Raw genomic sequence first — 24,544 nt, 5'->3', positions numbered from 1 at the left:
TGTATTTTAAGTCGCAGGTATCTTGCATTTTTATTATTGTTGTCTTATATTATTGCTATAGTGGTTCTCTACTAATGTTGGATGTTATCCACTATCTGTAGTGTTTAAAAAGGATAAGATTGCAATTGAATTTAATTTGATAAATGTTTTTCCCTTTTTACTTCCTCATTCTCTTCTGTAAAAATGTCATTGAAAAGTTGATTAACATCAGCTAAATTAATAAAAAATAAAAATAAAAAAAGACTGCCTACCAGGAGAAGTTCTACTATAAGTGAATTAAAAAGACAAATGGAAAAAGCTGAACTTTTAAAGAGACAAAAGGAAGTGGAGAATAAACCAACAGAGACAGCATCAATAAGCACACATGTTCCAGTGAAGAGGACAAGTACAAGTTCTACACTAAAGCCATACACTGGACCAATAGCAGAGTGGATATGGACATTTATAACCACGAGAAAAAGGATGCAAGAGGAGAAGGAAAGGATTGCCAGACTTCCGCCCACTCCATTAGTACAGATGAAGAGACCTGAACCATGGATTGAGGTACCTGAGAATGCTCCAATGAGAAGAAGCTACATGGATGCTATTAAGGGTGTGAGGATAGCAAACTACATGAAAACCTTGAGAATAAAGAGGAGCATACAAGGAGATGACAATGAACTAAACGATTACCTGGACAGCACAGCACACTTGGGAAATAACATATGGTACCAACACATGAAAGAAGTTGGACGACAAAATTCAGAGGGGGAATGCTTTGGTTGTGCACACCTACCTTACAGCATGGGGAAGTCAAAGATCTTCGTAGCTCTGGATATTGATGTCCAGACAGCACACTGTCTATCACACTTAGCAATGTGCACGACCAGAGGCCAGTTCATGGGAAGTGATGCCTCACTAAAATGGGCAACTGAAGTAACTGATCCAAATGAAGATGATTATGTCCAGGACATAAAGACAAGAAACAATGGAAAAACAAAACACATTGTGATCATATACAAGAAGCCTGGAGCTAAAGGAGCAGAAATCAGAAGAGAATCAAATCACAAACTAAACGTTCAAGGGAAGACGCCAGAAGAGGCTCGAAAGTGGAAAAACAGAGGCCTAATGCAAATTTGCGGAACAGTGCTTTAACCAGACGGATGGGAGAAAGGAGTAGTGATATGCAGAGCATGGATGGTCTTCGGTCACTCCGAGCCCACCATCAACATAGTGTGAAATGGATGCAAGCCATTATGGCCAAAACTTGCTAAACTATTGACATGGGTCGAAGACAGAGGAGGACCCTCACAGATAGTGCAATTAGAGAATCTGAAACTGTACTTCAGAAACAATGGCCTAAACAGAGCCTATACTTGTATTTTGTATATTTTGTAACCATGTTACACTTGTATAGTGTATACTTGTAACCATGTTATACTTGTATATTGTATATTTTGTAAGCCTTGCATTTTCTTAATGCTGCGCCCTGTTACCTATGGGTCTGGTGCGCATAAAAAGTGAATAAACAAACAAACAAACAATGGTACAAGAAAAATGGGAGAGAATCAGAACTGTGGACGAGTCTTTGACACTCCAGGAATGGTACACAGTACTGCAGTGATCATCGATCATTATTGGGCATGTGGATCCAAAGCATATATCAGACTGCCGAGAAACTGGGGAGGTATATGCACAATAGTAAAAGTGCATGCTGCAGCACTGTTGATCCCCAAAAAGTGATCTCAATATTGACAGTTTCCCAAAAGCAGATGCTCACCTGAGGAAAAGGAGATCTGTGGAACTGATGAGCCAAATGAAGTGAGAAAATTACTTTTCTGCCAAATCCACAGAAGCTTTTGATTCTATCCCTTATGAACATAGGCTGTTCAGTCAGACTTCTTCAGTGTTCACGACAATTTCCATGCCGAGAATTTAAGTTGGAGCAAATACTTAATGGTTGCAGATAACCAGACGGGAGTTACTGCAGACCATCTACACGACCATAAAAGGATTTAATGCGATCAGAGAAGAACCAAGGGCAATTCGACGAATGACTCTACAGAACAGGTATGTCCTTGACATGATCACAGCTGTGGATGCAGGAGTTTGTGAAAAAATTGGAGTATCATGTTGCACATTTATACCACATCATGACGAAGAAAATAGAACATTAACAGAGGCCATAGGTATGTTGACGAAATTCTAGAATCAGATGAACGATGAGGTAGACAACATCTGGTTTGGGTCACTATTTTCCTGGGTTCCACAATGGATGGCAGATGTATTCAAGTTCCTAGGAGCCCTACTAGTGATGATATTACTCGGATTCTGTGTTATCAAGATAATAATCTCTCAGTGCCAGAAAACTGCGAAAAAGGCCATAGGAATGAATATCATTATCGATATTGAACCAGGATGGAAGCCCAAAGACCTGACTGATGAAGAAATAAGAAACTTCGTAAAAGCTAGCATTCATGCACCAGAAGGAACCAAGTTTCGGTATCCAAGGAAACACAGACTATGTGGGAAGATGGATCTATTGCAGTCAAAATGGACAATGTCAATTTATGACATGGAATAAGGACGAGCACATGATAACAGCAGGGAGCCTGAAGGGAGTCATAAAAATATGGACTCCAAAGGGACATTTCTTCAGACCTTCATGTGTGGACCCAGAAGACGAAGTAAAGATAGATGGATCCAGAAGATGAAGTGAAAGTGAATACAGAGGATCCAGAAAAGATGGACACAAAAGAAGAAGTGAAAGTGGTCGATGAATCGCACAGAGGGGGGAGTATAGAGGAGGTCCCAAACACGATTCACACCGCCACCACCCATTTTGAGGTGCCAGGAACATTCATGCCGAGATATATGACGTATGATGAGCAAATAAACCAGCATAGAGCAGCAGCGGGGCTCTGCCCAGTACCTATCAGACTGACTGCACCTATTGAAGTACCTGCACCTAAGAAACCTTGGACAGTAAGGTACCCATTGATAAAACCATATCGACAAGTGAGACAGAATGACGATTGTCAAAATGCAATACCGGATGAAGCCAAGAAAGTCCTAAAAGAAGACGAAAGGTGACGTCACAAGAACCCAGACTCTCTCCCATATAAAAGATATGATGACCTATGAATGATGAAAAGAGACGAAACACCATGGATAAGTGACATAAAGTGAAATAATGATGTCAAATGTTAGATGCTTATGCCATGAGCGTAATGCAGATATTCATCCAGCTTACACGTGTACATATGCAAGGAACCGCAAGAAGCTAAGAAAATCGTGAGGCTTGCTAAAGCTTAATAGTAAAATAGAGTGCGGCAAGGGCCACCTATACATACCTACCTCAAGAAAAGAACTGTATATAAGTATACTTCCACTATGCACAAGAGCAGAATTGACCAAAGGTTACCCAAGGTCTCACAAGGAGAGCTTCGCAGCAGGAAAATCAAGAATTAAGGACAGACGTAAACTCAGGCGAAGACAAGTGAATGAAGAGAAGAACAGAGTATCCTATTCTGAAAGGTCAAGATAAGCCACAGGAGGCTAATGGCTGACAAAATTAAATCAAATGCATGAATTACATGGAGAATAAGATGACTTTCACGGAGTCGGAATCACATGACCGAGCCAGCAGAAGGGATGAAACTTTCACACCTACGCATGGAATTGTGCCATGCCCAGGCGCCTTCACTTTTCCAGACCAAGAGCAGTCTCAAGGCCAAGATACAAAGAAATAATTGACACATGACCACTGAAGTGATGATTGATTGCTACATTAATTGAAGGGAAACTGGGGGAGCGGCCAAGCTCCCTGCACCTGGCCAGCTATTTTGCACGCTGTTAGGCTGGTGGAAAAGTATGAGTGGGTTTGATGCCAACCCAATCGTAGTGGACCAAGTAATCTAGGGTCCTATAGTTAATAGAACCCATGAGACATCGTACTTTAGTGATGTCTACAGCAGCCATTTTGAAGGAAGGGCTCAGATGCTCCTCCGGACACTGTTTATCCCTTCCCCACACTTTGTTACCATATACCGATATAGTACCTATATTTAAGTTACTTTCCTATAACCAATGGAATTGCATGCACCATTTTAAGCGTTACATGTCAGTGATGACGAGTTTTTAGTATAAAAGATGTGTTTTTTATGAAGTTCGTTGCAGTTGTGAAGCGAGCCGGAAGCTTGAGCGATTGCTGATGTTCATGAACTCCCCGTTTTTTGTACTTGTCTTAAACAGACTCCCTTTGCCAAACTATTGAGTTGTCATTATTGATTTGATGCGAGAGTATTAATCTGCATCCCCATCAATCTCACGGGTGCTGCTACTCATCTTAAAGTGCTATTGGGTAACCCCCAGCTTTATGGGCCAATTGGGGTCCTAGTGCACAATAGGGTAATAGATTCAGTACAAATCCTATTGTTGTATCAGGCGGAGTCTAGAAGAAATAGCAATCTCCCTGGGATGCATTAGCACCTGAATCCAGTCTTCCGGGTCTATTCTACCTACGTCCCTTTCCCATTTAGTTTTAAGGTTAACCAACTCAGGAGTGGCAAATGAAGACATGGCATTATACAAAATGGAGGTACACTTGTTGGGGATGTATGCTGGGAGTATATTACGTTCTATGGGTGTGCTCTCGGGTATAGTAGTGCCTGCCGGGATGTGCGTCTTCAGTGCGTGAATCAGTTGTATATAATGGTATTGTTCAGTGCACAGGATTTGGAACTTCAGTCGTAGGGCATCAAACGAGGCTACCTTCCCCTCCACAAGGATTTCCCCCACTTTCGTAATCCCAGCTTCTTCCCATCTAGGCCATGGTTTGAGTTTTCCCAATTCGGTCAGGTTACTGTTATGCCACAGGGGTTGTACAGTGGTTATGCTGTTCTTCCATCCTACAAAAGCATGTGCCTGTCTCCAAACCCTAACAGTGTAGTCTGCGGTCGTCTGTACCGGGGGTTTAGAAAGAGCTTGATATATCAGATGAAGTGCATCTATATCGTGAATGGTAGCGTGTTCAGCTCTTACATGTGGCAGGTTTCGGTCCCCGTGAAGCAGGTCGTTGACCACCACAAGCTGGGATGCCCTATAATAGGTTTGGAGGCGTGCCACACGGATACCTCCCTCCCAGATCGATCTCTGAAGTGTGGATAATGCAATGCGAGGCTGTCCCCCTCCCTATATGAGCTCTCTAAGGAGGCTCTCGACTTCATCAAATTCAGAGTTAGGGATCGTGAGCGGGGCATTCTGTAAACCATATAGGAATCGCGGTAGGGTCATCATCTTGAAAAGTTCAGCCCTACCCATAAGTGTTAAGGGTAGGAGCTTCCAGTGGCGAACATTGTTAGTGAATCGTTCGGTAATTGGTTGAAGATTGTGAATTGCATAGTTTGTTAGGCCACCGGATATCCAAATCCCAAGGTATCGGAACACTTGTTGTTCAACTTTAAATGGGACATTTTGGGGGGGTAGCCTGTGTTCCACCTTTTACCGGAAAGAAAATAGATTTAACGCAGTTGATTCTTAGCCCACTGAACTCACCAAAGTGAATTAACATCTGCGTCACTATGGGGCAGGTCCGGATTGGGTCCCCCAAATATATCAACAGATCGTCAGCATATAGAGGCGCCCTATCCTCATGTCCCTCCGGCCACCTGAACCCCGTCCAGGCCTCGCTCTGTCGTAGCCACAAAGCGAGTGGCTCAATCGCTAGACCAAAGAGGAGGGGTGGTGGGGGCATCCTTGCTGTGTTCCTTTACAGAGATGAAAGGGCTCAGAGGGCCACCCGTTCACTTTGACTTCTGCTTGAGGGTTCGTATAGAGTAGTGGCACCCAGCCCAGAAATGTGTCCACAAACCCCATACGTTGCATAATCTCCCAAAGGCTGTCCCACCAGACCGAGTCAAATGCCTTCTCAAAGTCAATTGCTAACAATGCAAGAGGGGTATTTATGATGGGAGCACGTTCCAACAATAGATGGAGGCGTTGTATTTGTCCATTTGTGTTGACTTGTGTGGCATGAAGCCACATTAGTCCGGGTGGATCAGAGAAGAAATGACTGATTGTAACCGGTTAGCTAGAAGCTTGGCGAGGACCTTGGCTTTGCTATTAATCAACGATATGGGCCTATAAGAGGTGTATTGTTCAGGAGTTTTGCCCGGTTGTGGCCTTGCATAGATCCAGTGGGAGGGTGCCTTGTTCTTGGGCCCGGAGGAACATTTTGTGAAGGGGGGATGCAATTTTTTCACCCTTCAGCTTTTTCCAGCTTTCGACTGGAATCCATTGGGACCCAGTGTTTTCCCAGACTGCAGTTGTGCTATAGCCTCAGAAATCTCTGTTTCAGTAAGATCAAAGTCCAGCTGCGTTTTCTGTTTTTCTGATAAACATGGTAGTGTAATATCGTCTTAAGAGAGAAGGGTTCGATGGGGATGTCGGGTTACAATACAAGTCGGCGTAGAAGTTAGCTAAGACTTTCGCTATTTCACGATCCGATTGGCACTTCTCGTTTTGTGTAGTTATAATCTCTCTGACATAGCGCTGGCCCTCCTCCCTTCTCTCAAGCCAAGCCAATATTTTACCCGCTTTGTCCCCGTGCTCATAGATCTGAGATCTAGATTCCCAGTGGGTATGTTTAGCATTGTCTAACATCATATTGCAGAATCGCTCTCTGGCTCTCCTAAGGGACCAATGGATCTCAGGGGCTGGATCTAGGATATATTTGGCTTCCCATTCTCCCATTTCCTCTTCAGCCTCCGATAATTTTTGGAATCGCTCTTTCTTTTTGTTCGCCGTCCAGGAGATTATCTCTCAACTGAGCACTGTTTTGAAGGCCTCCCATATTATCACAGGACTTTCAACTGCGTTATTATTTATTTCAAAATATTAATTAGTTGTCTCAGTGAGACAATTGACAAAGTTTGGGAATCCAAGGTGACAGTCAGCCTCCATGTTTTAGGAGGAGTTACACCATGCATACGCAGCACCACCATTAACGGTGAGTGATCCGAGATGCCTCGGGGAAGGAGCTCCGCGGCAATCACCCTGTGTGTTTCGGTGCCTGGAAGGAAGAGGTGATCTAATCTAGACAGGGAGCCATGGGCTCCCGAATGGAACGAATATCCTTTAGGCCCAGGGTGGAGGTCTCTCCACATGTCTTGGAGGTCCAAGGCCGAGGCAAAATTGGCCAATTTCATGGGGGTATTCGGATTACAATGTCAGATGTGGTCCATGGTGTTACACATGACATCATTGAAGTCGCCCCCTAGAATCCACATGTCTGGTTGATGCTTTGCCATAAGGGTAGTCAGTTCATCAAACAGTTTCTCGCCCAGCCCCGATGGGGAGTATATTACAGCAATGGCCAGTTTTCCCCCCCCCAAAGTGTACCAAGGACCATCACGTAGCGACCCCTGAGGTCCTGCTCCACCGTCATTGGCACGAACGGGGTACGTTCATGAACCAGGATCAGGGTGCCCCTGGATCCCCTTGTGTATCCCGCATGTAATGTGGAGCGGTAATTGGTTCTCCGAAAGAAGGTGCATTTAGACCCTGCTAGGTGTGTCTCAGTTAGCAGGGCAACATCAGGGGAATGTCTATTCAAAACTGTGTAACCAGACTCCTTTTAATCCCAGAGCCCATTCCTTTCACGTTCGATGCGAGCTGCTTGAGGGACCTAGGACATTCATCGGGTGATGATCAGGGTTGTGTGGGCATCATTCATATCGTGTGATACAGGGTTTGCAGAATCGATTTGGACTGAATACAGAGATAATGTTCAGCCAGTGGTCACTACTGGGATGTGTTACCAGTAGTAGGTGGTGTGGAACAGCGTGTGGTAACCAGTGCAATTGATATGCCATGGGAGTATGTGATAGCCTAGAAACAACAAAAAAAACAGTGCAACTTATCTACCCCCCTCCCCATACTCCTCCCCAACATGAAGTATCTGTCCCCCGAACTTCACTGACGACCTAAAGACTATGCCGCCAGTGCAATTAACTAGTATGAACTGTACCTGTCCCCAAACAAACTTACTGCTTTTAATATAAATCGAGTGTCTGGGTAGAGGGTCATGGTGGCCGCCAGTGATGTGCCATCTTGGCGAAGGTGAAATGGACCTAATTTTCCATTGCTGCGGGACCGGAACCGATGCCGTCCTTTAACAGTCTCCATAGCTTCTTTGTTATCCTTGTGCTCGGGTGGGTCCATCTTTCTCAAGGGCCTCTTTCAGCACATGTTTGGTCTTGCGAGTATTGGGTGCCAGTCTTGAGGGTCTTAAGGGTCTGCGCCCTCGCCTGGGCCATCCTGCGCATCCTGTATGGGTTGTCTTGCAGGTCTATCTCGGTTTGGTCGGGCTTGTGGTCTTTCCCCGGGGTCCGGGCCGTTCCTTGTCCAATCCCTGTCAATGTGGTTATCGGCCCATTCCAGACTTCCTGCGGGTCAGTAAAGTGTACTGTGGTGCCCCTGTGCTGGATCCTCAGCTGGGCCGGAAAGAGTAGTCCGTACTTTACGTTCATGGAATGGAGCTTTTTCTTTAAGTGTTCAAAGGATTGTCTAGCCTTCTGGACCTCTCGAGTATAGTCTGGAAATGAGGCGATTCTAGCGTCATTGTATGTGATAGTTCCCTTTGTTCGGGTCATTTGCAGAATTGCGTCCCTGTCACGATAATTAAGAAGTTTAGCGATGACTGTTCTTGGAGATGCACTCGGGATTGCTCTTCCAGCTAGTATTTGATGTGCACATTCTATCGAAAAGAAATTCGAGAAGGATTTCAGCGCAAACAGATCCGCCAGCCACTTCTCCAAGAAGAGTTCCATACTGGGCCCCTCTGTTCGCTCCGGTAAGCCAAGGATGCGCATATTGTTTTGGCGTGACCTACGCTCGCCCTCATCGACCTGTGCCTCCAGGGTCTTTAGTCAGGTCCGTGCCTGTGACAGTTGTTGGTGCACTCCTCCGAGATCATCCTCCACCCCTGATACTCATTGTTCTATTTCATCAGTTCTAGACAAGAGTTTCTGGAGATCATGGTGGAGGGAGGAGACCTCAGCGGAAATGCCATCTATTTTTTTCTCCATCGAGGAGCGAGAGTTAGTAATGGCGGCCATCATGTCTTTCAGCATTAACTGTTCTGCCGGCGAGGAGGAGGAGGTTGTTTGTGGCTCTGCATCAGTCGACACATTCGGGGTGCTCGTGGCATATTGATCTTTGGTACTTTGTGTGGTTGTTTTTTTACTCTTGCCTTTTCCCATGATACTGCACAGTTCCGTCCAAAGTGCGGTGGAAGGTTGGGAAGTGACTCCTGCTTCGTCCCGGGAGGCCCAGTGCCGGTGGTAGCTGCGTTAGAGGGACACCCAATGTAGTATTGTGGTTATGGCTGGATTCTCTCTGCTCCTGCAGTGTGGTCTCAGGTGTGGCACAGCTTCTCTGGGGTGTTCCTGCATTACGTGGGCCTTAGCCAGTGCTGCAGTGATCCCAGTCAGTGTCACAGGCGCCTTCGGGTTTCTCCACCGTTCAGGGAAATCAGGGGGACATCCCCTTCTGCAGAGATGCTTCCTAAAGTAATCTAGTTCTGAGTAATTGCAATTCCACTATTGTAGGAAGCTCAGGTACAGTAGCGAGACAGGGGCAGGGCCCAGAGTGGGTATCTGGCATAGTTCTCGGCTTGTTATGATGTCCAGAGGCGCCTCTTTATTTTCGCCTGACTTTATTTCCTTTTTCCCCCCTAGCAGCAGCTCCTTCCGGTGTCCCGGGTCCTTCTCGAGTCTATCACACCACAGAGGGGGGCTGGGCAGGAGGCAGGGGGAGTTTTTTCTGCTATTTCGGACTCTGGTGCCCACCGGGGGGACTCATCGAGATGTCACTGTGTGGCGTTATTGCAGGAGGCTGGGCACACAGTGGTTCTCCTGCGCGTTTTCCAGCAACACAGCGCAGAGAGAATCCCACCCCTACAGCCAGTGGTCAGTCAGCAGCTTGGCAAAGCCGGTCTGTCCGCCCTGGCCTTGTTGCCCTCTCCTAGAGCACAGAAGAATTTTGGTAAGGGGCCACACACCAACACTGGAGCATTCGATCACTGCATGCTCCAGTAGGTGCGGCGACTCGACAGTGGTTCGGCCCGCGATGTTCAGTTATGTTCCACAGTAGATGGCATCCAGGCATACAGATCTTAGAGGTAATTATAGTTTGAGGAGAGTTCTGTTCTATCGTGCCGCAGGCTGTACCTGCGGGTCAGCTTCCAGGTAATTTTTATGTGTCTTTGCCTCAGGAATTGCCCCCGAGTGCACAGCAACATGTTGGGCACTCCTGGAAGGCTGGCGTAGGTCCCGGGGATCCCAGGGCTCAGGCACCCACATTTGTTGCGGCAGTTCTCACCGTGCGTTTGCTGTGTATCGATACTGGTCATTTGCCGCAAGGGGGAGCACATCGGGTCTGGGATCGCCGGGACTATCCACCCTCCTTGCCGTCTGGCTCTTCTTGGTCTGAGACCCAGAGCTCCAGTTTCGGCGGTCGGCTCCTCCCAGGAAGCGCTTCAGGGAGGGGCGGGAGCCGCTGCTCTCAGGACTCCAGAAGCTGGCCCACTTAGGTGTTCTGGCCACCACAGCCCAGCGCTTCCTCGATACGGCTCTTCAGCACTAAGCAGCCTTTAGTTCTCCATAGTCCCAAGCAGCATCCAGTCCTCCTGTGGGCGCAGCTCAGTCCCGGGTCCACTTCAGTACTCTGCATCTAACGAGCACCGCAGTGCCTCGCGCTAGTTGGATGCCACTTTGGGCCAAGCGCTTACACGTTCCAGCATCCGGTTAGGGGTCCACCCGCTCCCTCCTTTCCGCTGCCAGTTCTCTGCTGCGGGTTGCTGCTCGGGTATCGCTGTTTGCTTTCCATCAGCCGTTAGGCCTTGGCGGCCATCTTGGCGGAGTTGGTTTCCGTGCCCGAGAGGCAAAGACTAACTTTGTGTATCTTCAGGAAGGAGCCACTGCCAAATCTACAACTTCGGTCGGCGATGCAGCCCATTAACCTGCACCTGTACAGGTACTTTTGCCAAGATCTGCCTCGCCAAGAAGGATATTCTTCAGGATATTGTCAGCGGTCCACGGGAGCAGTCGTCCTCTCTGCTGGCATGCTGGCCACGCCCCCTAAGCCAACCATTTTTTAAAGAATCTCAGGTAAAACAAACCACAATAACATTTTCAATTGAAGTGAAAAGTAACAGGCACCCCAAGATAGATGTAACTTTCTAACTTTCAACTGTTTAAAGTGGTGTGCCATCAATAGTCCAAACAAAAGGGATCTTACTCTTCACCCTAGCACCAGTCCTAACAATTTTAGGTTTGCTGTTGGTGATACTTAAATTATTATGTTTAACATAGAGGGACTGAGCATCAATCGAACGTTGGAGACTAATTGGAGTGTGATGTAGTAAAACTGTATAATCTGCATAGCCATGGAATGGGTTCACCTCATATGCCACTTAAACCGCTGGATTTACTGAGGATGCCTTGGGGCTGTGTCACATTGGATATAATAAGGCTGGTCTGGTCAAGGGGTGGCATAACATTTTTTTAGTCTTGGTTGACTTGTATTCAAAATGGATGAAGACCAAGGTTTTTCAAGAGGCAGATTCAAAGGCGGTTGTACAATTTTTGGATGAAATTTTTCAAAGAGAGGGATTTCCTAGCAGACCTTTAACTGTCGATGGAGTACAATTCACCTCCGAAGTTATGAAAGGGTTCTTGCAGGGGACAACAACACAAATCTTCATTTTTCTATCCAGCCACCCCAATAGAGCTGTTGAAAAATGTAATCGAACGCTCATGCAGTGTATTCACATTGTGATTCAAGAAGGTAGAAGCTGGGAAGAAAATATAGAAAAAGTGGTATATGCATAAAGATTAGCGCTACATGCGACACAGGGTTGGTGCCTTTCGAAATTATGAGGAGGAGGAGGAAGGAAGCCACATCAGTCCTCCATGATTAGGAAGGCTGAAGTTTGTGGATTGGGAAGAGGAGGCACTTAGATGAAGAGTACTTTCTAAATGTGAGGATATGAAACAAAGATTTGATAATGAGAAAAAGGTCTGAATCACCAGAGTGGAAGAAGGGGATAGAGATTGGGTACACAGACCTTGTGGTGTGAGTAAAGGGGAGAGTAGGTTTGCAGGTTTGCTGAAAGTGTGTAGAGCAATGGATGATGCTTCAGTACTAGAAGATGGAAGGACCTGGAATAAAAGTGACATTGCAGTGAAACCCTCAGTAAGTGGGGGCAGTGGTGTAGTGGTTGAGTGGTTGAGTAGTGAGGTGATGATGGTACCCTCCTATATGATTCCTTACATGTATATGAGGAGGGAGGTGTGTTAGGCCATTACATTTTAATCATTTCTTCATTTTAGTTTTAGTTCTTGCATGTATATATAAGGAGGGAGATAGTAGGGGTTTACATTTTAATGTGGTTGTAACGGCTGTGGGGGTAGTTACAGCTATGCATAACATGATGAGTTTACATTCAGTCCAGATGGTTCAGCACAAGGGTGTTGGGTTTGTGATGGATTGTTTATCCTGTCTCCAGTGGAACCTGTTAACATTCTAGGTTCTGTGCATGGCTTTTTTTAAATAACTTTCTTTATTGTTTTTTAATAACATTTAAATAACCATCATATCAAATTTCCCAATGAGATCCGCCCACCCCTCCTGCCCCCAGCTCATGGCGTCGCATGGATGATGTTATACATGTACTTCTATTCACAATAGTTCATTCAGTGTCTTTGCAATAGCACAACCATTATGGAAATCGTCCTATTGCCTTCCATATGCGTTAATGTCTGAGCCTCGTGGCTTGATGGGATTCCACAGCTTATTACATAATTCTTATCCTCCCCCCTCTGCTTGGGCCCAGTGGGGTGTCTCACACCTGCTTGTTTGGGTTTATTTGTTACGGGGTATCAACATCTGCCTGTGTATCTTGTTGCAGTTCTGAGTAGTATTGTCGAAAGAGGGGCAAGTAATCGATTGGGCAGCTACTGGCCGGAAGTGACAATGCATATCGAGTTTCTCTTTGCTCGCAGGTATTCATATATTCCAACCATCTCATAGACCTGGGTGCATTGCTTTTCCCCCATGTCCTGGCAATCGGGTATGTAGCTATTACCGTGGCCATCCTCAACAGTTTCTTCTCAGCCATTGAGCCCACTTTGTTCAGCGCTAGGAGCCACAGCTCTGGTGTTTATATTTGTGCTGTGGGTAACATTGCAGTCATTGCCACCTCAATCCCCTCCCAAAAAGGTCTGATATGTGAGCAAAGCCAGGCTATGTGATACAAATCTGCTGAGTCTGCCTTACATCTTCTACATGAGGAGGATCTCTCTGTGAAGAATCTGCTTAACTTGGCCGGGGACTAGTAGACTTGATGTAAGAATTTGAATTGTATTAATCTGAACTGACTATTCAGTGACAGGTTACGTGTTTGCATACAGATTAGTTTGCATTTTTGATCATTTATTATTATCCATAGGGCTTTCTCCCAGGTATTTCTGTATGACTGTCCCCTCACGGCCCTCCGCCTCTGAACATTTTGTAAATGATTGATACCAGTTTTCTGGTGGCTAGAGGGTTCATCACATATTGAAGAATAGGGTGGGGGGCAGGAGCCTGGGGAAACGTGGGCCACTTGATTCTTAAATCCTGATCCAAAAATATAAAAGCAAGGACACTGCAGTCCACTCCCCACTGATCTGCAAGGCCTCCCATTTTATAAATTGCTCTTCGTAGACCAAGTCACCCAGCACCTGGACCCCCAGTTTCTGAAAGTGAATCTGGAATATTTTCTCGTGAGTGAGGGGGATCCCACAGGTTTTGTATATCGGGAGGTCTGGGGAATAACATGTCTCAGCACCAATCATTCGGCCAAACTGCTCCCAAGCCCTACATGTCGCTGCTATGGGTTGGACTTCAGTCCGGGGCACTCTTTCCCGGGTGCCCCAGAGCATTCCCAGTATGTTGTTCGGGTTCACGATTGCCATTGCCAGGAGGGAGTGGGGGCAGTCGGAGATGGGAGATCTCCATCCTTCAATATATTGGACCTGTACCGCCAGAAAATACAGATATAAATCTGGGTACTCTAGCCCGCCTTGCTTGTACGGCATCGTAAGTGTATCATAAGATATCCTGGCTTGCCTACCAACCCAGGACAACCATATCATTAGGCTTTTGGCACGTGACCAGAAATGTGTAGGGGGCCAGATAGGTACGTTATTAAAAATGTAAAGTAGCTTGGGCAGAATAACCGTTTTAGCCAGTGCAATGCATGCTGCTTGGGAGATGGGCAGTAGAATCCATGATTCCACCCTGTGTTCCAATAGTTTTAGCGCTCTTACATAGTTGTTGTTATAAAGATCTCCCACCGCTGTGGATACCAGGATACCTAAGTAATGTATACCCTGGGGGCACCGTGGAAGTCCTCCCCTATGTCTACCTGTTGTACGCCTGGGGTCAGAGGCAGTACCTACGATTTATTCCAATTATTTCTCAGCCCAGAGAGCTCCCGGAATCTACATATCTCCTGTGTCAGCGGGGGAAGGTTTAGTCTGGGGTGTTTGACAAAAAGTAATATATCATCCGCATATAACAAAATTATGGAAAGGTGTGAATGTGTTGTATTACCCTGATGTGCATGCAGTGCTCGGATGGCACACACTAATGGTTCCATTGCGAGAGAAAACGGGATCAGAGGGAAGGGGTATCCCTGCTGTTGGCCCTGCATTGGATAGATGTAATCCGACGCTATCCCGTTCGTGTAAACTGCTGCCTTGGGAGCTGTATACAGCAAGCAAATCCAGCAGAGGAATGGGAGGCTGAATCCGGAGTGGTGAAGGACCTCTAATAGGAAAGGCCACTCGACAGAGTTGAAGGCTTTCTCCGTATCTAAGGCCGTAATTGCAACAGGGATCTCTGGGTCCACATTAGGCATGAGGGTGAACAGCCACCTCAAATTATTCTGGTTTGACCAACCCAGGATGAAACCCACCTGGTCCGGTAAAATTAGTGCAGGCATGTGTGGTAGGATACGGTCTGCTCGTATCTTGGCAAGTATTTTGTTGTCCTTATTGATTCATGATAATGGTCTGTACGATGTGCATGTTCAGGAGTCTTTTTCAGGCTTAAGAAACACTATCACTACTGCTGTTCTTGTGGAGTCTGGGAGGGTACCTGTCGATTGCACGTTTTCGTACATATCACGCAGGCTTGGGAGCAGGTGGTCCAAATAGGTTTTATAAAATTCCAGAGTTATTGCATTGTGACAAGGGGCCTTACCATTAGGGAGGGAGAGTAGTGCCTTGCGGATCTCTTTCTCTGATAGAAGAGCGTTCAAGACGTCCCCTTGATCCTTATCTAGCCAACCCAGGGCTGTATCATCCAGGTACTGCACCAGTACATTGTGTCCTGCGCCAGGACGTGATGTATATAGTTGATCATAGTATTAATCCAAGGGTGCTCAGGCAGCTATGGTCACTCAAGTACTATGGTGAAGGGCTGGCTTGCCGGACGATGGTGCGCCCCACTTTCTATTGGTGGATATAGCTGCAGGGCTGATCTCACCTTGCTGTGCATGGCTTCACAGGAGCTCTGCTACTATGTGAGCGATTGTTAGTGGAGCTGTTGGAGCAGGAAGGCCTCTGATTTGATATGAAATAAATACTTCAAACTCACCTTGTGCCATGTGTGGTTGAGACTTAACATGGTTTCAGACTGGTTCATAAGTAAAGAAGGTTTTGTGTGTTATTACCCCGTGGGGTCACGAGTCAAAGAGGCCATCTCCCGGACTCGCGTCCTTATCCCCAGAAGGGGAGTTTCTCCCTGTGAGGTTCTGATGCATTTTACCATCACTAGGGGAACTACTGGTTAGCGACTGCACCCTCCTAGCCTCATGTAAATAGGCTTCCCCCTGGGCAGAAGTGACACCATCTGGAGGATCATTACACCACCCATTCCTGCCCTTCCCCACCCAAAACACCTCCTCATTGGAACTCTTTGAGCTTGCTTTAATCAAGCTTTACCATCAGGCTTTACGTTCAAAGCCATCTTCTGAGAGTTAATGACTTAATTGGAGCTGTAAGCCTGCTACTGGTATAATAAAAATATCTTACCAGGCCTCCCTTCAGTCACTTGATTTTTAAACACTGCGTGTCCTTCACTGAAGCCTTGTTAAAAACAAGCATTGGCAAAGCCACTGAAGTCTTGTTCCAAACATAAATACAAAAAAGGTAGTAGACGCCCCTCTCTCGAAAGAACACAGCATGATAACCTGTTCAGTGTTTTTTAACCACTTTGAGAGTTCACAGCCATCTGCTTTTTGCTCACTGTACCTTTCACAGATGGGAAATAGTCATTTGCATATCAGTGTTTGTCCCGCCCACATGGGCAGTCCAGCACCAAAATGCTATGACAATTCCCTTCTGAATAAGAGTACCAGACGTGGACTCCCTACTCACTGTGCTTAGAGAGGCACAGCTTCACCTCACTGATGAGGCCCAACAAGGCTGAAACACGTGTATGGGGTCGCTGTTGGTACTCTTGTTCAGAGAGGAATTGCCATAGCATTTCGGTGCTGGACTGCCCATGTGGGAGGGACAAAGACTGATATGCAAATGGATATTTCCCATCTGTGAAGGGTACAGTGAGCAAAAAGTGTGTGCTGCAAACTCTCATCTCAGAACAGGTTCTCATGCCATGTTATTTCTGGAGAGGAGCGCCTGCTGCCTATTTTGAATTTGTTCCAAACGTGTATTGGCAAGGCAAAGTCTATTTAATTTTTGGCGTGTGTGTACGTTTGAAGTTTTTGCCAGGCTCTGCTATCAGATGCCCAGGTACTGGCACCAATTTCCACCTGCTACTATCAATGGCCAGTTCATAACCCTATGGCTGTACCTGGCAAGTGCCTTTCCCATGCCTACACAAAAGCCCAAACTGTTGGCATTGTAAATGCTTGTTTTGTATGCTCAGTTTCTTTTTAATTGGAGCAATTTGGTAAATGGAAGAGGAAACTGACACGTTTTTCGAATAAACAGTGTTTTCAGTGATGGGTTCAACCTTGTGCCCCCAATCCACAGATCCCTCACCCCATCAGAACATGGTGAGCAGTGAAGCTCTGACGCTAGGGAACCAACGGAATCCCTAGCCATGCACAGACCTGAGGTGACCTCTGAACTAAACTTTTACTCTTTGTGTAATGTGTGGTCTCTACTATCCCTTGAAGTGACCCTCTAGGCTTTGGCAATGCGTGTCATGTTGCCTTTAAGAAACACAAGAACGCTGAGAAAGTAATGACCTCTTAGACTTGCTTTAGTTTGAGCGACAGATGGAACATGCATCCACGAGACCTCGTGTGCCTGGGGAGCCCAGCATCAAAATGCGAGTCACGCCCCAAACGCAGGAAGAGGAGAGCAAACTTTACAGTGGAAATAGTGGGTCCCTGTTTGTGAACTGGGATACCCTTGAGCTCTTCCCCAGAACCTACCTGCAGGAAGGAGCACAGGGGCACCATGGATGTGGATAGAGTAGCTCCGTGGAGCCGAGGCTAGAAAAAAGGGTGCAGCGCAGAGCATACCGCAATGTGGACTTCTGTCTGACATCAAAATTGCCACCCGGCCCTTTGAATGTTCAAAGCACCACAAACTCACAGCAGGAGGGACAAACCAGGGGTTAACACAAATTAGTCAATCTAAAAGTCCCAGACAAACTATGCACAAAGCAAAACTATCTCCTGAAGAGAGAGGGATAAGGGCATAATGAGTGTGAAAAACAGTATATCCATTTCTATTGAAGTGGGACACTAAAACTCCAGATCAGGAATAAGTGGGACAGGCAGTAGCAAGCTGGGTGCTATATTCTAGTGAAGAGGAAGTATTGCAAAGAAGGTGATGGATACTATATCCCTGTGATTGATTGTATAATTGATAGAGAAGTAGGTGGATCGCGATAGCCCTGAAAGTGTGGGTTTCTGGCAAGAAAGCGACTAGGCAGTAGATCCTTTAGACCAGGGGTGTCCAATTCCAGGTCACGTGGGCCGCAATTCTGATGGGTTTTCAGGATATTCCTCATACAATTTCATGAGAACAAATTTGCATGAATTTAGAATCGTTGTATGCAAATTTATCTCATGAATATTAATGAGTGTTATCCTGAAAAACAAGGCCTGGAGTTGGACAACCCTGCCTTAGACGGTGTTTAGTTCCGTGAACCAGAGACCAGTATCCCCATGGGCAAGAGATACTCTATATAACCATACGGACACTGTTACATTTGGTGATTCCCAGGAGAGAATTCTCAGTTGTGTTAAAAATATACCCTTTGATCCTGTAAGTGTTGATCTCAACCAACCTCTGCGTATGATTAAAACATTTTAGAACTTTCACTTCTTGTGTCATGTGATTTTTCGAACTACCGTAGAAAGCTTTGAATGCTTTCTCAAATGATCCAATTCATAAGATTGACTGTGTGATAGCTGGAAAAAAACAGTTTGAAAATGTGGAATAAGGCAAAGTGTTTTCTAAACATAAAAAGGGGATAACTGGTTTAATTGGTATGGGGAGTGTAGCCTGCGTATCAAATGGCTGCCGTGACCAAGGAAATAAATGAATACTTCTTTATATATGAAACCGAAAGGTTAGATAGAAACCATTTCTTTGAAAAGGTAAGTAGCAGTTCCCATACCAGTGCAATCTAGGTGCATATAATGGGAGGGAGGTGTCGAGACAGGAACCACAACATTACTTCATGTAGCAAGCAAAATAGTATGTTTTATAAAGTCTCCATACTAGGTTTGTCTCTGCAAGCTACAAATGTGCTTAGTAAATGAACTGCAATAAGCTAGTGTAAAACATAAAATAATTAACATAGATGTTTTTAGTAGTAAGACGAATTGCAAAGTACTGTTCTATGTAGCATTACAAGAATGGTGCAGGGGGCGTGGCTAACCGCCGTGTAAGAAGGTCGCCTTTTCAGTTAGCTCCGTAGATGTGCCCATAATATTGCTGTAATACTAAGTATTTGCGCGGCCCAGACGACTGAAAACCTGCACAACTGCAGCAAAGCGTGGAAGGCAGCATTGCCCGAAGTTTCACGCTACTACGACCCTTCTCCACGGCATGGCTCCGAGCCGCGGTGAGACAGAGCTTGGAGAGACAATGGCGCCAGCCGCCTGAACAACAGATGAGACGCCGAGCGCGGAGCCCCGATTCATCGGGCCGCGTCCAGGAACACCCAGAGGGCGCTGAGTGTACTGACGAGACCCGGAAGACGACCCAGGAGCTAAGCGAGGCAGCTGCATCCAAGACCGAGCAGCTGCAGGGTCTGAGCCAGGAGGCACTGGACGGCCTCGGGACCCGGCATCCCAGATCCCCGTAAGAGGCCGGGCCCCGAACTTCTGCTTAGCCGGCGGCAGTTGTGCCACAATTCGATCCTACCCCGCACCGCCAGCAGCGACACAGCGGAACTGATAAGAAGCGCTCTGGGGTGGATCGTCCCCTGTGCGGACTGAGGGAGCAAACGGGAGGACCCAGGAAGGGAGGAATCAGAGGGGGGAGCTGGCACGCGGGACCAGCTGGGCACCAGAGGCACAACAGGAGCACCAGGTGAGGAGCCGGCGGGAGGAGGGACCCGGCAGGGCCAGCTGCATCTGCGGCATCAGGGAGGCATGTGCCCCCCCCTCCGCGGGCCCTCGTCCACATAAGAGACAGAGAGGCTAGGGCCTCGAACTGGGCAAGGCCTGGATTTGCGCATACTGGGTGCGGACAGCGCGCTGGAGGCCACCCTCGTGGGGGCTGCCTTGTGACATTAAGGTCATCAGACCGGCAGCTCCACTGGACCATCTTGGGCCCAAATAATAACTAGCCGTGGAGTAGAACCCCCGGTGCCCCTCACGCTGATGTGACCATTGAGACACTGGTGGTCGGCCGGACACGGCAGTGTGAGTCCCCCCACATGCTGAACTGTGGGAAAATGAAAGACTGAAAACACCTGAACAAGCCCCGGAACCCACCCGGCTCACTGCCTGGGCAGGGCGCGAATACTGAGCAGTCCCCAGGGACCACGAAGACGACCGATAGAGAACCACACAGTGCACACAGCAGCAGCCCAGCCCCCAGGCAGTGCACCACCTCCATTAACAGCGCAGCCCGCCAAGGCAACCGGCAGGCCCCACTCCTCACAGAGTAATGTCTGCAAAAGGAGCGAGAGCCAAACAGAAACAGACCACCGTGGAGACTTATACTGCCGGAGGATCAGTGAAGCCAGATATCAGCACCACTGGCACCACGATAGCGCGGCTCAAGTCCCCAGAAACTCCTGCAGAACCAGTGAACTCACAGCTAATGGAAGCCATCAAAATGCTCCAGACCACAATGGAAAACAAAATAGATGCTGTGGCAATTAATTGAACCTACTACGACAAGATGTCAGCTCCATAGCAGACAGAACGGAGGCACTTGAAACCCAGGTTCGAGAGAACACCGAGACTAAAACTCAGCTCCTAAAGGAAGTCGACGAACTGACACAAAAGGTGAAAAACCTAGAAGAGAGAGCAGATGAGGCTGAAGGGCAGGCAAGACCGAATAACATCAGAATTTTAGGTCTGCCAGAGGGCATCAAAGGAAACAACCCCACAAACTATATAGAAAACCTCCTACTGCAGGAAATCGGGGCTGGGAAACTAACACAAGGCTTTACCATCGAGAGAGCGCACCGATCCCCCACCCAGACCAATCATCGCAAAGATGCTCAACTATATAGACAGGGAGACAATCTTAGCCTTCTCGAGATCGGGCGGCTGCATACAAAGAGACGCAGCGAAGATAGCCATATACCCTGACTACACTTTCCAGGTCCAAATGAGAAGAGCCCAATTCATTTACACCAAAGCAAGACTGAAAAAAGCAGGTCTGCGCTATATGCTCCGGTACCCAGCAAGATTGAAAGTACTGCATAACAACAACGCGCACCTGTTCTATACGCCAGCAGAAGCTGGAGAATGGTTGGACAGAGAGCAGTTCCCTGACCTCGAAACTAGAGAGCGCAAACCACGGCAAACTGCAACCTAGGAGGTCACCTTACAGCCGGAAAAGGGCATGCACACTAGTAATAAGATAGACCCACATTCTAATGCAGCAAGAGAGATCCTAATAGGAGCTACACTGAAGATGGACTGCTCACAACACAACAGCAGCCAAAGCGACCACTTCTGCCCCCAGAAATAGTTTGGGTACATTTAACCCGCCCGTAGGGCACCAAGAGGCCACCAAGAGGTCAAATGGAGCGGAAACGGGGTAGTCAGAACGGGAGAAGCCCCGCAGGACAGGTTTTGTTACAGGGGAGTTTAAAGTTTTGGGGGGGCGGGAACTCGGGAGTTTGCAGTCTAGTTGGGGAATTATGTACAGGAAAACCAAGACCACCCAGCGCACCGAAAGCAGACAGAGCCGAAGGAGGACTCGCCAAGGGCGCCACCCTCAAACGTTTGACCACACAAAAACCATGGCTGACAAACTCTGCAGAAGATTCCTGTGGCAAGGAGGGAGGCACAGAGTTGCACTGGAAGTACTACAGAGACCCTATGATAAAGGAGGCTGGCAAATCCCCAACTTTAGCAGCGATCATGACTAATAGGCGCGGAGACCTGATGGAGATAAGAAACTCATGGGAACCCTACGGAGTCGCCACCTGGGAGACCTAGTGGACGACCGGGGCATCTTAACGTTTACGCAGCTACATGAGACCTCGGGACTACCAATAGGGCAGTTCCTACTCCACGGAGCGGTGACAAGAAGGCTTACAAACAGATGGCCTGAAGTAGAGAACCTTGAAACTGGGCATGAAAGCATAGAACACATGCTATACGTTGCTGAGGGAGGACACAAAACCTTGAGGCTCTACGAGACATTGCTAGACTGTACAACCAAGCAAGACCTCAAGTGCAAAGAGAAATGGGAACTAGAGCTAGGTCTTCAATTCGAGGAAAAGGAATGGGAATCTATAACACGCTATCATAAAAAAAGTATCCAGAAACGCACGACTGCAATTTATGCAGTTCTATATCATCAACAGAGCATACCTCACACCAGAAGTCATCTCTAAATTCAAAGGGGCGAGAACCATAGAATGCCCTAAATGCAACGAGCCCCGCGCGGGGATGACCCACATGTTCTGGGGATAACGGACCATACAAGCTTTCTGGTCTTAGATCGCTGTTAAGGTAGCCGAGGCAGACATCACCTTGGAAGTGCAGGCACCGAAGGCGTGCATCCTGGGCAAATACAAAAAAAACAAGAGAACAAGCCCCTGAACAGGCTCATGGACCTGATGTACATTTTAGCGAAGAGACGCATAGCCATGGGGTTGAAAAGCCCCAAAATCCCTAGCGTAACAATGTGGTGGGAGGATCTCCGAAAGACGGTAGAAACCGGAGCATGGAAAAAGCACTAAGAGAACAGAAACTGGACACTAGTCAGGACCTACTACAATGGGTGGCGCTTACGTATCATTGTTTTATCCAAGAGAGGAAGCTACTTCCAACGACGACACAGGCAGCCCATGATGGGCACCCGGCATGCGCTGAATTGAAAACGGACAACTGTGGTCTTGGGAAAGTTGGGTGGGAGGGGAGTCAGGGGGGACATTCAAGATTTCTCAATGGGTGCATCAATGATAGTAATTCTTGTATTGTTAAAAAACCCAATAAAATGTTTTTAAAATAAAATAAAAATTAAAAAAGAATGGTGTAAAAGGTGAGTCTATTTATCAAACATACGTGGTCCAAACTCAGTTTCTGATCTTTGAAATTAAACTATTCATTTTCTGAGTTTTGCAATAAAGAAATAAACTTTGTGTATATAACCTCTGCATGTCCAATAAATGGAACCTCACTTCAAAGGCACTCAGTATTGCGAAAGAAACATAATTAGTATCAAAGCTCACAATATATTGTATTGTATTGTATTCGTCATTTATATAGCACCCTTTCCCCATTTGTATGGCCTCAATGCACTTTGTGGTTGGAACGCCCTCGGTGACCGCAGTCTATGTGTAGGAGGTTTTAAGAGTTTAAATTAAATGCTTTTGTGCCTTTTTGCTGGGTTACGACTTAGGTTGGCTGCTATGCTCCAGTAAGCAGCCCGTAGGTCAGGCATGTGGGTGGGTGCTGTTGGGGATTTAGTATAGAGTGCTAGTGCTGAAGATTCGATGTGTGCCCAGCTGAACAGAATTTTCTTTTGTATGTTGCAGCTGTATACTAATGGCAGAGGTGTTGAGGTATGTCAGGGGTGTCAGTGTGGATGGCAATGTGTTGCTTCTAGACTTTAATAGCATAGCCATAGTGTTGTGTTTGGGTGCGCGTTTCTGGGCGCCTATTGAGAGTGTAGAGAAGGGGAGGATTTCAAGAGAAGCGAGGGAAAACCCAGGTTTTGAGGGCCTTTCTGAATGCCAGGTGGTTGTCAATATTGCAAATTTGTAGGGGTAGGGAGTTCCAGATGATCTGCGTTTGGACGGAGAAAGAGGATTCGTCCAGTCTCGAGGAGTTGTAAAGTGGGACCACTAGGAGAGAGCTGTGCGAGATCTGTGAGTCCTTGAGGAATCTTAGGGAGAGATTTTGCCTTAAAGGAATTACGGGCCGGTGTTGTGGATTGCCTGATGGTTGATGCACATGGCTTTAAAGATAGTGCGTCGACCAATAGGAGTCAATGGAGGACTCTTAGTGTAGGGCTGACGTGTTCTCTGGGATGAAGGTTAATGAGCAGGGGAGCTGCAGAGTTTTGGATTCTTTGCAGTTTCCTTAGCTGAAACACCTAGGTAAAGGCAGTTTGCATAGTCTAAGCGGGAGAGGATGATGGAGATGATGGCCGAGAAACAGTGAGGATAAGCGAGGTAAGGGAAGATACGCCTGAGGATGCATAAATGGAAGAGACAGGTTCTGAATACAGAGTTGATGGGAGAGGGATAAATCTGTGTCCAGTGTGCATCCAATGTTTTTCACTGAGGTGGTAGTTGCCGGCGGGGGTCCTAGGGATTGCAGCCAGGGAATAGATTGGCGGAGGAGTACTGTTTCCCTGCAGACTAGGATTTCAGTTTCCCCAGGATTGAGGATGAGGTGGTTGGTCGTCATCCAGTAGTCAATATCTGAGAGGCATGATCACAGATCTGGATGGTTGGAGGCTGGCGATTTTGAGGATATTCTGGGTATTGTCTGCGTAGTTGGGAGCGGATGAGTGTGGGCAGAAGGTTATGATAGCTGTATAAAATTTGTGAAACGGTCTAAAGTAAAAGAGTGATCAAATATAATGTCAAGGCATTGTACAGTCTTGCATGTACATAAACTATCAAGGACAACTGTCATTTCATTGTCCACGTTGAAGACGTTGGTGGTGGTTCTCAGATTCTGTATCCAATGGCACTCTTTTCAGTTTCGCCTATTAAGTGGCGGTTTAGCATCACCTATAGGCAGAAACTCTTGAGTACACATAGGGAGAAATGGCATATGAGGAGCAACACAAAGCTTGTAAGTGTTGTTTGGCTATATGCC

This window comes from Ambystoma mexicanum, chromosome 11 (assembly GCF_040938575.1).
Source record: "Ambystoma mexicanum isolate Mex_15411 chromosome 11, UKY_AmexF1_1, whole genome shotgun sequence".
NCBI classification, from domain to species: domain Eukaryota; kingdom Metazoa; phylum Chordata; class Amphibia; order Caudata; family Ambystomatidae; genus Ambystoma; species Ambystoma mexicanum.
Note: the sequence above shows the minus strand (reverse complement) of the source record.